The sequence below is a fragment of the Stegostoma tigrinum genome, chromosome 40 (genome assembly GCF_030684315.1).
Source record: "Stegostoma tigrinum isolate sSteTig4 chromosome 40, sSteTig4.hap1, whole genome shotgun sequence".
NCBI lineage: Eukaryota > Metazoa > Chordata > Chondrichthyes > Orectolobiformes > Stegostomatidae > Stegostoma > Stegostoma tigrinum.
This window is the reverse complement of record NC_081393.1, coordinates 9,833,900-9,847,065: the sequence shown is the minus strand read 5'-3', so window position 1 is coordinate 9,847,065 and position 13,166 is coordinate 9,833,900. Positions and strand designations below refer to the sequence as shown.

Genomic DNA, 13,166 nt, shown 5'->3' with positions numbered 1-13,166 from the left:
GGCTGATTTTATTCCACAAGTCTCCTTTTCTGTTCTAGCCTCATATCGCTTGACTCCCTTGATATCTAAGCATTTTTCTCAGTGTGTAACGTACTCCATGACTGAGCATCACATCCCTGTGAAGGTCAAGAATTTTGAAGATTCATAAGTCTGTAAGCAAAAGAATTCCTCTTCATCTCCATCCATAAAGCCTCATACACTTGAGTTCTGAACTCACCAAGCATAGAAATCATCTGCCTGCTGAATGGTCTTAAAATATTATACATTTCAATGGGAACACTTCTACTTAACAGTACTGGTCAAGTCTTCTCGATTTCTACTCATACGCCAAATTGTTCATCCCAAGGATCAAACTTGTGAAACTTTGTTGTATTCCTCTCAGAAACAATCTGACAAATTGACAATGATAGATATTGTGTCTATTTGTAGCATTTTCAAAGTGATGGCCTCAGCTTAAGTGATATTTCTTAACAATCAAACTACTTGTCAAAGGAACTGTGCAGCTACCAAAATACTTTGACAGATGTCAACAACCAAAATGTGATGTGGTCGGGTTCTTAATTCGTTTCAGGAGGCCAGTGAGTTAAAATATGTGTTCAATGTAATTCTCAAAAATGATAATGAAGATCAGAAATTTGAAGAATACAGTTTTGAACATATTCTACACTAGGTACCTTTGAGGGATACTAAGTCCTGTAGAGTAGCAAATTATTTGACAATCTGAAGTGTATACTGAGCATTTCTATCCATTTACAGTGATTTTCTCTGGATCTGGCATCATGACCCCACTGATTAATGTTTATTTTGTTGTGAACTAGAGAAGGAGGGACAAGAAGTAAAATGCCACATAAGCCAGGTGGCACATGGGCACGTATTATTCTTTGAACACTTCTCATCCACTTTAATGTCCTTCTTTTTGTCGAGATAGTTTAGTTGAAAACAATATAACTTTCAAGAATAATTAGCTTTCTGAGTTTAATCCTCTGCTTACTCCCATTTGTTACTTTAGAATTCACACAACATCCCCTGTGTATCCAGTTGGGGGGACTTATCAGTTTAAATCTTAACTATTTTCTAGTCAAGCTTTTTAACATTTTGCAAACATTGTCAGCTTTTACTTGATGAGTCAAAGTACAGAGAATAGTTTAAAAATCTCACAGCAGAGTGCTGGTGAACTGGGACAGTAGAAGCATTACAGCATCATTGGTTTGATTGGGAAAGTTTACAAATGCTGCAATCAAGTAAGTAAGCTTGAAAGAGTCAGAAATTGATATCTTACAATCTGGAGTCCAGGTGAGAGTTTCCAACTGGTACAATGTAGTGCTAATATTCAGTGGAATCTATAATTATGACAATACATGTCTAGATTGACAGGAAGGTCTACAGGCAGAGAAGAAGATCTGCAAGTGGGATACTAAGTGCTGAAATGCAAGGCAACGTTGAGAAGTGATACAGCAGCTATAGTGTTGGGGAGTAGGGTATATTCTGCATGTCGTCAAGCACATGACCACCGTTGGTAGGTACTCTTGGTGTTTGACTTTTGATTCCTGCTGAGGAGACTTGTGGTTTGCTAACAAGACGGGCATCTAGAATCAGTAGAAATATCTTCACCATTTGGAAACTGCTTTCAAAATTATACATGGACATCCGTATGCTGTCATGTCTATGGTCACGAGGCTGTGTTGGAGAGCAGGATAATGGGGATCTAACTTGATAATTTGAACATTTTCAAACATTTCTCTCAGAATAATTATCTTCACTAGCTTGTTTTCTATTGTCATAAATCATGGCAATCAGAAACAGAAGCAAAGACTAACGAGCATAAAAATTTTAGTTCCAAGGCAGACTGAATATCTGCCTGTTTTCCAACAGTTAGATTGATAGTCTGATGAGACGTGGGATATCAAGCCTTCCTTTCTTAACTGCAATGGAAAGGAGTATAAGTAGGCAGACCTCACTTTGCAGGAGTGGTGGTTAATCGATAAGAGATGCAAGTGCTGGAAGCATAAGAATGATTTTCTCCAGAAAATTTTAATTCCTGACACTTGAGGAATCTAAGCATTATCAGGACACAGTGAAGAGAAATAAAATCTGGAGGGAGGCATTGTGGATCCCTCGAAGACCTTGTTAGATTGTTTCTCCAGAAATCACAAGAAATTTAGGTGGAGTCTTGTTAACTTAGTATGACCTGTCCATCTAATTTTCATTTCTGTACTCCTCTTGGGTGATTTACCTTAAAGGGCCCACGGAAGGATCACTGAATATTTTTCAAGGTTGACTGATTATTTTACGCAGGAGGCTGTTGGACATGATTAGGAATATGGAAATTGGAACACAAACAGATCAACCATGATCTTATTACAGAGTCATAGAGTCACACAGCACAGAAGCAGACCCTTTGGTCCAACCAGTCCATGCTGAACATCATTCCAAACTAAACTCGTCCTACCTGCCTACGATTTACCAGGATGTTGCCAGATACATGAAAGGTTTGAGTTTTAAAGAAAGACTGGATAGGCTGCGACTTCTTTCACTGCAGCGTAGGAGGTTGAGACATGACCTGATAGAAATTTATAAAATCATGATAGAGTTGATGGTAGTTGTCTTTTTCCTAAGATGGGGAATTTCAAGACTACAGGGCACATTTTTAAGGTGAGAGGAGAGATATTTAAAAAAGACATGAGGCAGATTTTTTCTACAGAGGTTGGTTCGCATGTATAATGAACTTCCTGAGGAAGTGGTGGATAAGGGTACAATTACAACATTTTAAAGACATTTGGATAGATACATGAATAGGAAAGATTTGTAGGTAAATGGACAAAGGGCTGAACAGCTGATTTCTGCTCTGAATTTTTTTTCACTTTTTGAACCAGTTTGTCCTAGGCCAACAGTCATATGTAGGTAAACCAAGATGAGCAGATTTCCTTCTCCACTGGACATGAATAAACTAGATTGGTTTTCGATAATCAGTGATAATTTCATGGCTCTTAATTCGCCACTTCCATCCTGAACTAATATCAGCAGACATTTGCATGGCCCTCAAGATTACTTGTTCAGTGATATTGCCACTCCCTCAATTCCTGGCTATTGTTGAACTGAGCCACAAATCTGCTTCGAATAAATTGGTTAAAATTTTAAATGCTGACAGTCCATGTGAATTGCTGATAGGTGATCATTTATGTTCGTCATATTTCCCTATAATAATTATGAGGTTGTTGGCTTGCTCGCTGAGTTGGCTTCTTTTTGTTCAGACATTTCGTCACCATGCTAGGTAACATCATCAATGAGGCCTCTGATGAAGCAATGTTGTTTTACTCCACTTGGAATTTATACTGTCTGGTCCATTATGGTGAGTAGTGTCATTTCCAGTTTTGTTCTGTATAGTTTGTATATGCGGTCCAACTCAAGATAATTGTTGATTGCATTTTGGGTTGTCAACCATGCCTCCAGGAATTCCTGTGCGTTTCTGTGTTTGGCTTGACTACTATAGTTATGTTGTCCCAGTTAATCTGATGGTCTTCATTGTCCGAGTATACTGATATTAAGGAATGTTCATCATGTCATTTTGCTGCTCGTTGATGTTCATGGATTCTGATGGCTAGTTTACTTCCTATCTGTCTGATGTAATGTTTGTGGCAGTCATTGCATGGTACTTTGTAAATTGTTATGGTTCTGCATGTTGTGGGAATGGGGTCTTAATCCTTGTGAATGTTTGTTGTAGAGTGGCTGTGGGCTTGTGGGCTACCATGATTCCTCATCAACTTAGGAGTCTCGTTGTCAATTCTGATATGTTCTTTATTTAGGGCAGTGTGGCCAGTGTGTTAGGGCATCCTGTGTCCTCTTGTTGTTGTCTATTCAGTAGGCATCTGTGGATGAAGTTGCAGGGATATCCATTCCTAGTGAAGATTTTGTACGGATAGTCTTCCTCTTTCCTGTATAGTTCTGGAGTGTTGCAGTGGGTGGTGGTCCATTTAAATAGTGTTCATATGCAGCTTTGTGGACATTGGGATGGTTGCTTTGGAAGTTAAGGACTTGGTCAGTGTGTGTTGCTTTCCTGTATACTGAGGTTTGGAACTCCCCGTTGGTCACATGTTCAACATCCAGAAACAGAAGGTGATTTCTTCTTCTTTTGTGAATATAATCCCATGAATATGTTGTTGATGAGGCGGTGGGTCTCTTCCAATTTGTTGCATTTAATAATGACAAATGTATCGTCTATGTATCAGATTCAAGTTTAGGTGAATGCGGGGGAGGGTGGTGTGTTCTAGTCTTTGCATGACTGCCTGAACGATAAGCCCTGAGATGGGTGACCCCAAAGATGTGCCATTGATCTGTTGGTACACTTGACCATTAAAGGCCAAGTGTGTGGTGAGGCAGAAGTCCAGTCGTTTAAGTATGTTATCATTGCTGATGGAGCTGCAGGTCTGTATTCCAGCTTCCCCCAGTAATGTGACCAGTGTTTCTTTAGCTAGTGGGATATTGATTGACGTGAATAATGCTGTGACGTCAATGGATACCATAATCTCGTCCGTCACTGATTTTTATGTTCTTGAGGGTCTTGAGGAATTCTTGGGTTAAGTGGGTGGAATGGGGTGATCTGTTGACTATGTGTTTCAGTCTCATATAGAATTGGACCCCATATACAAACCATACAGAATGAAACTGGAAATTACACTATTCACCATAATGGACTGGGCAGTACAAGTTCCAAGTGGAGTAGTACAACATTGCTTCTTTGGAGGCCTCATTGATGATGTTACCTAGCACGGTGACGAAATGTCTGAACAAAAACAAGCCACCACTGAGAGCAAGTCAACAACCTCACCCACAACCCGAGCTACAAATCTTTGCTAAAACTTTAAATAATGATTGCCTGTCAGCAAAATAGCGTGTGTTAGTGCAAAGATGAGTTCAAATCTCGCCAAAGCTGTTTGCATATTGCTTTCAGTTAATTAGATAAATCTGGAATAACAAGTCAGAGTCTGTTATATTTCATCTAAAATTACCAGGTTTTTGTCAGAAATGGAAACAGAAAATGTGTAAGAAATTCATTAGGTCGAACAGGATCTTTGAAGAGAAGAAAGAGTTAATATTTCAAGTCCAATGTGATTCTTCTTCAAAGTATTTGCAGTCATAGAGCTTGCAGCACAGAAACAGATCCTTCGGTCCAACTCTTCCGTGCTGACCAGATAACCTAAATCAATCTAGTCCGATTTGCCAACATTTGCCCCGTATCCCTCAAAACCCTTCCTATTCATATACGCGCAGATGCCTTTTAAATGTTGTAGTCGTACCAGCCTCCACCATATCCTCTGGCAGCTCATTCCATACACACACCCTCTGCATGAAAAAGTTGCCCCTTAGGTTCCTTTTAAATCTTTCCCCTCTCATCTTAAACATATGCCATCTAGTTTTGGACTCCTCCACCTCAGCGGAAAGACCTTGCTTATTCACCCTATCCATGCCCTCATTAGGTCTATTAGGTCGCCCCTCAGCCTCCAACATTTCACGGGAAATAGCCCCAACCTAGTCAGCCTCTCCCCAAAGCTCAAACCCTCTGACCCTGGCAACGACCTTGTAAATCTTACTGAAACCTTTCAAGTTTCACGACATCATTCCTAGAGTGGGGAGACCAGAAATGCAGGCAGTATTCCAAAAATAGCATGACCAATGTCCTGTACATCCACAACATAACCTCCCAACTTCTATACTCGAGGCACTGACCAATAATGGCAAACATACCAAACATCTTCCTCAGTATCCTGTTGATGGACTTTACTTTCATGGAAGTATGAACCTGCACTCCAAGGTCTCTTTGGTCAGCAATAGTCCCCACGATCTTACAATAAGTGTATAAGTACTGCCCTGATTTGCCTTTCCAAAATGCAGCACCTCATATTTATTTGAATTAAACTCCATCTGCCATTCCTTGGCCCATTGGCTCATCTGATCAAGGCTCTATTGTTCTCAGAGGTACTCTTTGTACTCTTTGCTGTCTACTACGCCTCCAATTTTGGTGTCATCTGCAAACTTACTGACCATACTTCCTGTGCTCACATCCAAATCATTTATATAAATGACGAAAAGCATGGACCCAGCAACGATCCTTGTGGCATACCACTGGTCGCAGGTCTCCAGTTTGAAAGACAACTCTCCACCACCACCCTCTGTCTTCTACCTTCAAGCCAGTTCTGTATCCAAATGGCTAGTTCTCCGTGTATTCCATGCAATCTATTCTTGCTACCCAGTCTACCATGTGGAACTTTTTTGAGAGCCTCACTAGACTCCATATAGATCACCCTTCTTGTTTTTACTTCAGATCTCCAGTATCCAGTGTATTTTCCTTTTATTTTGGGATTGTGAGAAGAACCCAGATGGTTCTACAATGTCCTACAGGGAAGGAAGCCTGCTGTCCTCACCTGTTTCTGACTCCAGTAGTGCCATAAACAACATTGTTAGCTCTTAATTAGAGTAGTCAGTGAAACTGCAAGCCGTGAAAATAGCTCAGCAATATCTTATCAAAGATAGAACATAGAACATAGAACATAGAACAGTACAGCACAGAACAGGCCCTTCAGCCCACAATGTTGTGCCGACCATTGATCCTCATGTATGCACCCTCAAATTTCTGTGACCATATGCATGTCCAGCAGTCTCTTAAATGACCCCAATGACCTTGCTTCCACAACTGCTGCTGGCAACGCATTCCATGCTCTCACAACTCTCTGCGTAAAGAACCTGCCTCTGACATCCCCTCTATACTTTCCACCAACCAGCTTAAAACTATGACCCCTCGTGCTAGCCATTTCTGCCCTGGGAAATAGTCTCTGGCTATCAACTCTATCCATGCCTCTCATTATCTTGTATACCTCAATTAGGTCCCCTCTCCTCCTCCTTTTCTCCAATGAAAAGAGACCGAGCTCAGTCAACCTCTCTTCATAAGATAAGCCCTCCAGTCCAGGCAGCATCCTGGTAAACCTCCTCTGAACCCTCTCCAAAGCATCCACATCTTTCCTATAATAGGGCGCCCAGAACTGGACGCAGTATTCCAAGTGCGGTCTAACCAAAGTTTTATAGAGCTGCAACAAGATCTCACGACTCTTAAACTCAATCCCCCTGTTAATGAAAGCCAAAACACCATATGCTTTCTTAACAACCCTGTCCACTTGGGTGGCCATTTTAAGGGATCTATGTATCTGCACACCAAGATCCCTCTGTTCCTCCATGCTGCCAAGAATCCTATCCTTAATCCTGTACTCAGCTTTCAAATTCGACCTTCCAAAATGCATCACCTCGCATTTATCCAGGTTGAACTCCATCTGCCACCTCTCAGCCCATCTCTGCATCCTGTCAATGTCCCGCTGCAGCCTACAACAGCCCTCTACACTGTCAACGACACCTCCGACCTTTGTGTCGTCTGCAAACTTGCTGACCCATCCTTCAATTCCCTCGTCCAAGTCATTAATAAAAATTACAAACAGTAGAGGCCCAAGGACAGAGCCCTGTGGAACCCCACTCACCACTGACTTCCAGGCAGAATATTTTCCTTCTACTACCACTCGCTGTCTTCTGTTGGCCAGCCAATTCTGTATCCAAGCAGCTAAGTTCCCCTGTATCCCATTCCTCCTGACCTTCTGAATGAGCCTTCCATGGGGAACCTTATCAAATGCCTTACTGAAGTCCATATACACCACATCCACAGCTCGACCCTCATCAACCTTTCTAGTCACATCCTCAAAAATTGATAAAAGGTGCTGTTCTTGTCATCAATGCCCATATGCGTAAACTCTAATTTTCTCTCTCATTCCTTACCTCTCTTTCTCTGTGAATCACAAACCAAGACTTCAAGAAGTAGGATAAACTAATTCTTTTTTCGAAGTCCCAAAGGTGTTACTGGTTAACTATGATACATAATCCTTCAAGCTTTTTTCGTACTTATGTTAACTTATCAATTAAGTAATAGTGGGAATGAACCTTTAATTATCAAGAGGAAAGCTGAAAACAAAACCTTGCGTTCGTACAACGATTGTTAAATCCTCTGTAATGAAGCTCTGTTCACCCATGAATCTTTTCCAATTCTCATCATGTACAATGGTGTTATCTTCAGACATTTGAGTGAGCATCAACTGGGGGAACAGCATACCTTAAAAAGTATATACAAGATGTTCTTGTTTAAAGTTCCCCTGTTAAACATTGTTTCACTTTAACATTGATAACTTAATGGGCTATCATCTTGTTCAACATTGCACAATTTGTTGAATGTTGTTTCCTGCACACCCATTTGGTGTCTCACTCCATAGGTGACTTCTAAGTTCTGCCTTTTCTCCTCCCTGATACCCAACTTCCATTCTATCCCCATCCCTGCCCGACCAGTTGTGATCTCTTTGCACTCCTAGGTGTAGGTGATGGCCTTGTGGTATTTCGCTAGACTATTAATCCAGAAACCCTGCTCATGATCTGGGGACCTCGGTTCGAATTCCACTCACGCAAATGGTGAAATTTGAATTCAATAATGAGCACAACTGAAGTTTGGAAGAAAGAATCTACTGAAATATGAAATCATTGCCAATTGTTAGAAAAACCCATCTGGTTTTCCTAATATCTTTCAGGGAAGGAAATCTGCCATCCTCACTTGGTCTGGCCTACATTAACTCCAGACCCTCAGCAACATGGTTGACTCCCAACTGGCCTCTGAAATGGCCTATCAAGCCACTCAGTTGTGCCAATCATGACAAAGTCTCAAAGAAATGAAACCAGACAGATCACCTGGCATTAACCTAGCCACTGGAAAAGACAATGGCTGAAACAGCCCTGACGACCCTGCAAAGTCCTTCTCAGTAACATCTCGGTGCGAGTGCCAAAACTGGGGGAGCTGTCTCAAAGACTAGCTAAGCAACAACCTGACAGAGTCATACTTACAGAGTCATACCTTACAAACCGCCATCACCATTCCTGGATATGTCCTGTCCCACCTGCAGGACAGACACAGCAGAAGTGGCAGCACAGTGGTATACAGTTGGGAGGTTGTTGCTCTGGGAATCCTCAACATTGGACCCCATGGAGTCTCAAAGCTTAAGGTTAAACATGGGTAAGGAAACCTCTTGCTGATTACCACATACAGCCCTCCCTCAGCTGATGAATCAGTACTCCTCCATGTTGAACAACACTTAGAGGAAACACTGAGCTTGACAAGGACACAAATTGTACTCTGGGTGGAGGATTTCAATGTCCACCACCAAGAGCGGCTTGGCCGCAGTACCATTGATCGAGCTGGTCGGGTCCTAAAAGACATAGCTGCTAGACTGAGTCTGTGGCAGATGGTAAGGGAACTAACAAGAGGGAAGAACATACTTGATCTCATTCTTACCAATCTGCCAGCTGGAGTTGCATCTTTCCATGACAGTATCAATAAGAGAGACCATTGAACAGTCCTTGTGGAGACCTAGTCCAACATTCACATTCAGAATAACTTCCATCATGTTGTGTGGCACTATCACCGTGCTAAATGGGTCAGATCCAGCAACTCAAGACTGGGCATCCATGAGGCACTGTGGGCCATCAACAGCAGCAGAACTGTACTCTAGCACAATCTGCAACTTCATGGTCCAGCATGATCCCCCTCTCAAGAATTACCATCAAGCAGGGGATCAACCCTGGTTTAATGGCGTGTGCAGGAGGGCATGCCAGGAGCAGTCCCAGGCATACCTGAAGATGAGGTATCAACTTGGTGAAGCCACCAAACAGGCCTACTTGCACACCAAACAGCAAAAGCAGCGAGTGATAAACAGAGCTAAACAGTCCCACAACCAAAGGATTAGATCTAAGCTATGCAGTCCTGCCACATCCAGTCGTGAGTGGTGGTGGACAACTAAACAACTCACTGGAGGAGGAGGCTCCATAAATATTCCCATTATCAATGATGGAAGAGCCCAGCACATCAGTGCAAAAGACAGAGCTGAAGCTTTCGCAGCAATCTTCAGCCAGAAGTGTTGTGTGGCCTCCTCCAGTGGTCCCCAGCATTACAGATATCAGTCTTCAGCCAATTCGATTCATTCCACGTGATATCAAGAAACAGTTGGAGACACTGGATACTGCAATATCTGTGGGCTCTGACAACATTCCAGCAAAAGTACTGAAGACTTGTCCTCCAGAACTTGCCGCTTCCCCGAGCCAGGACAGTTACAATACTGGTGTGTACCCAGCAATTTGAAAAATTGCCCAAGTATGTCCTGTACACAAAAAGCAGGAAAACTGCAACCCAGCCAATCACCTTCCCATCAGTCTACTCTCTATCATCAGTAAAGTGATGGAAGGTATCATCAACAGTGTGATCACACCACACCTGCTCAGTGAAGCCAAGTTTCGGTTCCACCAAGACCACTTATCTCCTGACCTCATTACAGCTTTGGTTCAACATGGACAAAAAAACTGAATTCCAGAGGTGAGGTGAAAGTGACAGCCCTTGACATCTTGGCTGTATCAAGGAGCCCTAGCAAAGCTGGAATCAATGGATATCAGGAGGTAAATGCACCGGTGGTTGGAATCACACCTGACACAGAGGAAGATTGACATGGTTGTTGGACGTCAATCATCTCACCTCCGAGACATCTCTGCAAGAGTTCTTTAGGGTAGGGTCCTCGGTCCAACAATGTTCAGCTGCTTCATCAATGACCTTCCCTCCATCATTAGATCTGAAATGGCGATGTTCACCGATCATTGCACAATGTTCAGCACCGTTCGTGATTTCTCAGACAGCGAAGCAGTCTGTGTCCAAATGCAACAAGATCCAGAGAATATCCAGGCTGGCGTTGACAAGTGGCAAGCTCCACACAACTTCCAGGCTTTGACCATCACCAGTAAGAGACAATCTAACCACCACCCCTTGATATTCAATGGAGTTACCATCACTGAATCTCCCACTATCAACATCCTGGAGATTATCATTAACCAGAAAATCAACTGGAATCACATCATAAACACAGTGGCTACAAGAGCAGGTCAGAAGCTAGGAATACTGCAGCAAGTAACTCACCTCCTGACTCCTCAAAGCCTGTTCACAAGGCACATGTCAGGAGTGTGATGGAATACTCCCCACTTGCCTGGATGGGTGCAGCCCTCAAGAAGTTTGACACATCCAGGATGCTTAATTGGCAGTACATCCACGAGCATGCACTCCCTCCACCACTGATGCTTGGTCGCAGCAGTGTGTACTATCTACAAGATGCACTTCAGAAATTCACCAAATATCCGCAGACAGCACCTTCCAAACCCACAGCCACTTTCATCGAGAAGGACAAGGGCACCACCACCTCCAAGTTCCCCTCCAAGTCACTCACTTTGCTGACTTGGAAATATATTGCCATTCCTTCACTGTTACTGGATCAAAATTGTGGAATTCCCTCCTTCATGGCATTGTGGATCAAATTACAACAGGTCTGCAACAGTTCAAGAAGTCAGCCCACCACCACCTTTTCAAGGACAGCTAGGGATGGGCAAGGAATGCTAGCTAGCCAGCAATTCCCACACCCCACAAATGAATAGAGAAAATAAATCTTGACCTTTGAATTTTGCGGCTTCCTTCCCTGACCTCTAAGTTGATGCCTCTTCCCTCACCCTAATTCATCTATTTGTATTTTGCTTTTCTAGTCTTGCATTTCTTTCCATTCCAAAGCTGGAGCTCCAATGCCATGGAAGTACAAATCCCATGGGCTAAAAGTGTTGTATCTTTCATTCCATTTTCTTAAAAAAAACTTTCAATGTTGTCCCAACAGAACCCTTGCTCCCAGCAAGGATTCAGGAGAGGGAATCTGTGAGTGGAAGCATTTGAAAAGAAAGTCTATAAAAGCTGAAATGCTAACAAGCACGAGGACTCACACATCTGTGACACTGGAGCTCTGGGTTGGAACTGAATCTGGATCTGTTGGGCTCAGGATGGGGAGTCTGTAACTGGGAGGTTGGAAAGTGAGGGAAAGGTCACAACTGAGACTTCAATAATTGGGAAGAGGCTACAACCTGGAAGTCAGTGCGTGGCTGGTGAGAAGGGGGTAATCTTTTGTTTGGTCATGGGATGTGAGCATCATTAGCTAGACCAGTATTTGTTTCCCTGATCGCCCCTGGACTTTTCAAAGTCAACCACTTTGCTGTGGGTCTAAAGTCACATGTAGGTCAGACTAAGTTAGGAGGGGAGATTTCCTTCCTTAAAGGACAGTAATGAAGCAAATGGCCTTTTACAACATTCAGCAATGGTTACATGGTCACCATTAGGCTAAGTTTTTCTTCCAGATTTTCACTTAATTCAACTTTCACCATCTGTTGCATTGGAATCTCACACCATCTCCCCAGAACATTAGTTGTGGATTAATTGTCCAGTAGCATTGCTACTAAGCCATTAACTCCCCAGTTGCAAGGTTTAGAAAAAAGTTCAACTTACAGTGCATAATGTTTGAATATTTTTCTGATAAGGCATGTTCTACAGAACTGAACTGCAGTTTAAATGTCAGTTCCAATGGGAGCCAATGTTTTATTTACCATTGTGATTTTCAGGAGGACAACCATAATCTTAAGTGAGGAAATAGTGGAATTGAACTTGAGGGCAACCTAAGTAAGCAGATGAGAAAGAAAGCAAGGAGATAGTGAAGCCGTTAAGAGTTAAATGGAGAAGGATAGGAGGAGGATTCAGAGGAACATGAATGGCACCATGGACTGGTTGCATCAAGTGGCCTGCTTCTGTATGCTCTGCATTGTGGTTTGCGAAATGAAGCTCTTGACAAAACTACAGTGGGCAGAGTTGCATATCCATGCTGCAGTAGAAAGTAAAAAAAAAAGTTATTTTTAGATCAAGAATCAGCAATCCAAAGCAATTGGCCTTGTAGCTGTGATCAATCTAATGCACCTTTAACAAAAATGACATTGGTGAATTGCTGAATTGTGTGTATTGCCTGATCTATTTCACTTCCAAGCTCAGGAGCCATAAGGTCAGTTGTAACCCAAGTGGAATCAGTAAATTCAGCATAGGCCAATGATCTTAGGACATCAAAGGACATGGGAAAGGTGCAGAAATGGATACAAGTTGGATAATCAGCCGTGATCATATTAAATGGAGAAGCAGGCTCAAAGGGCCAAATGATCTATTCCTGCTCCTAGTTTCTATGTTTCATGAAAATCTG

At 42.5% G+C, this 13,166-nt stretch overlaps 1 protein-coding gene across 5 annotated transcripts in view; it reads right to left on the bottom strand.

Annotated features, from left to right (window-relative positions):
• LOC125448084 (transcription factor COE2) overlaps positions 1–13,166 on the bottom strand; it is a 246,260-nt gene that overhangs the window by 70,116 nt on the left and 162,978 nt on the right. The window lies entirely within an intron of this gene.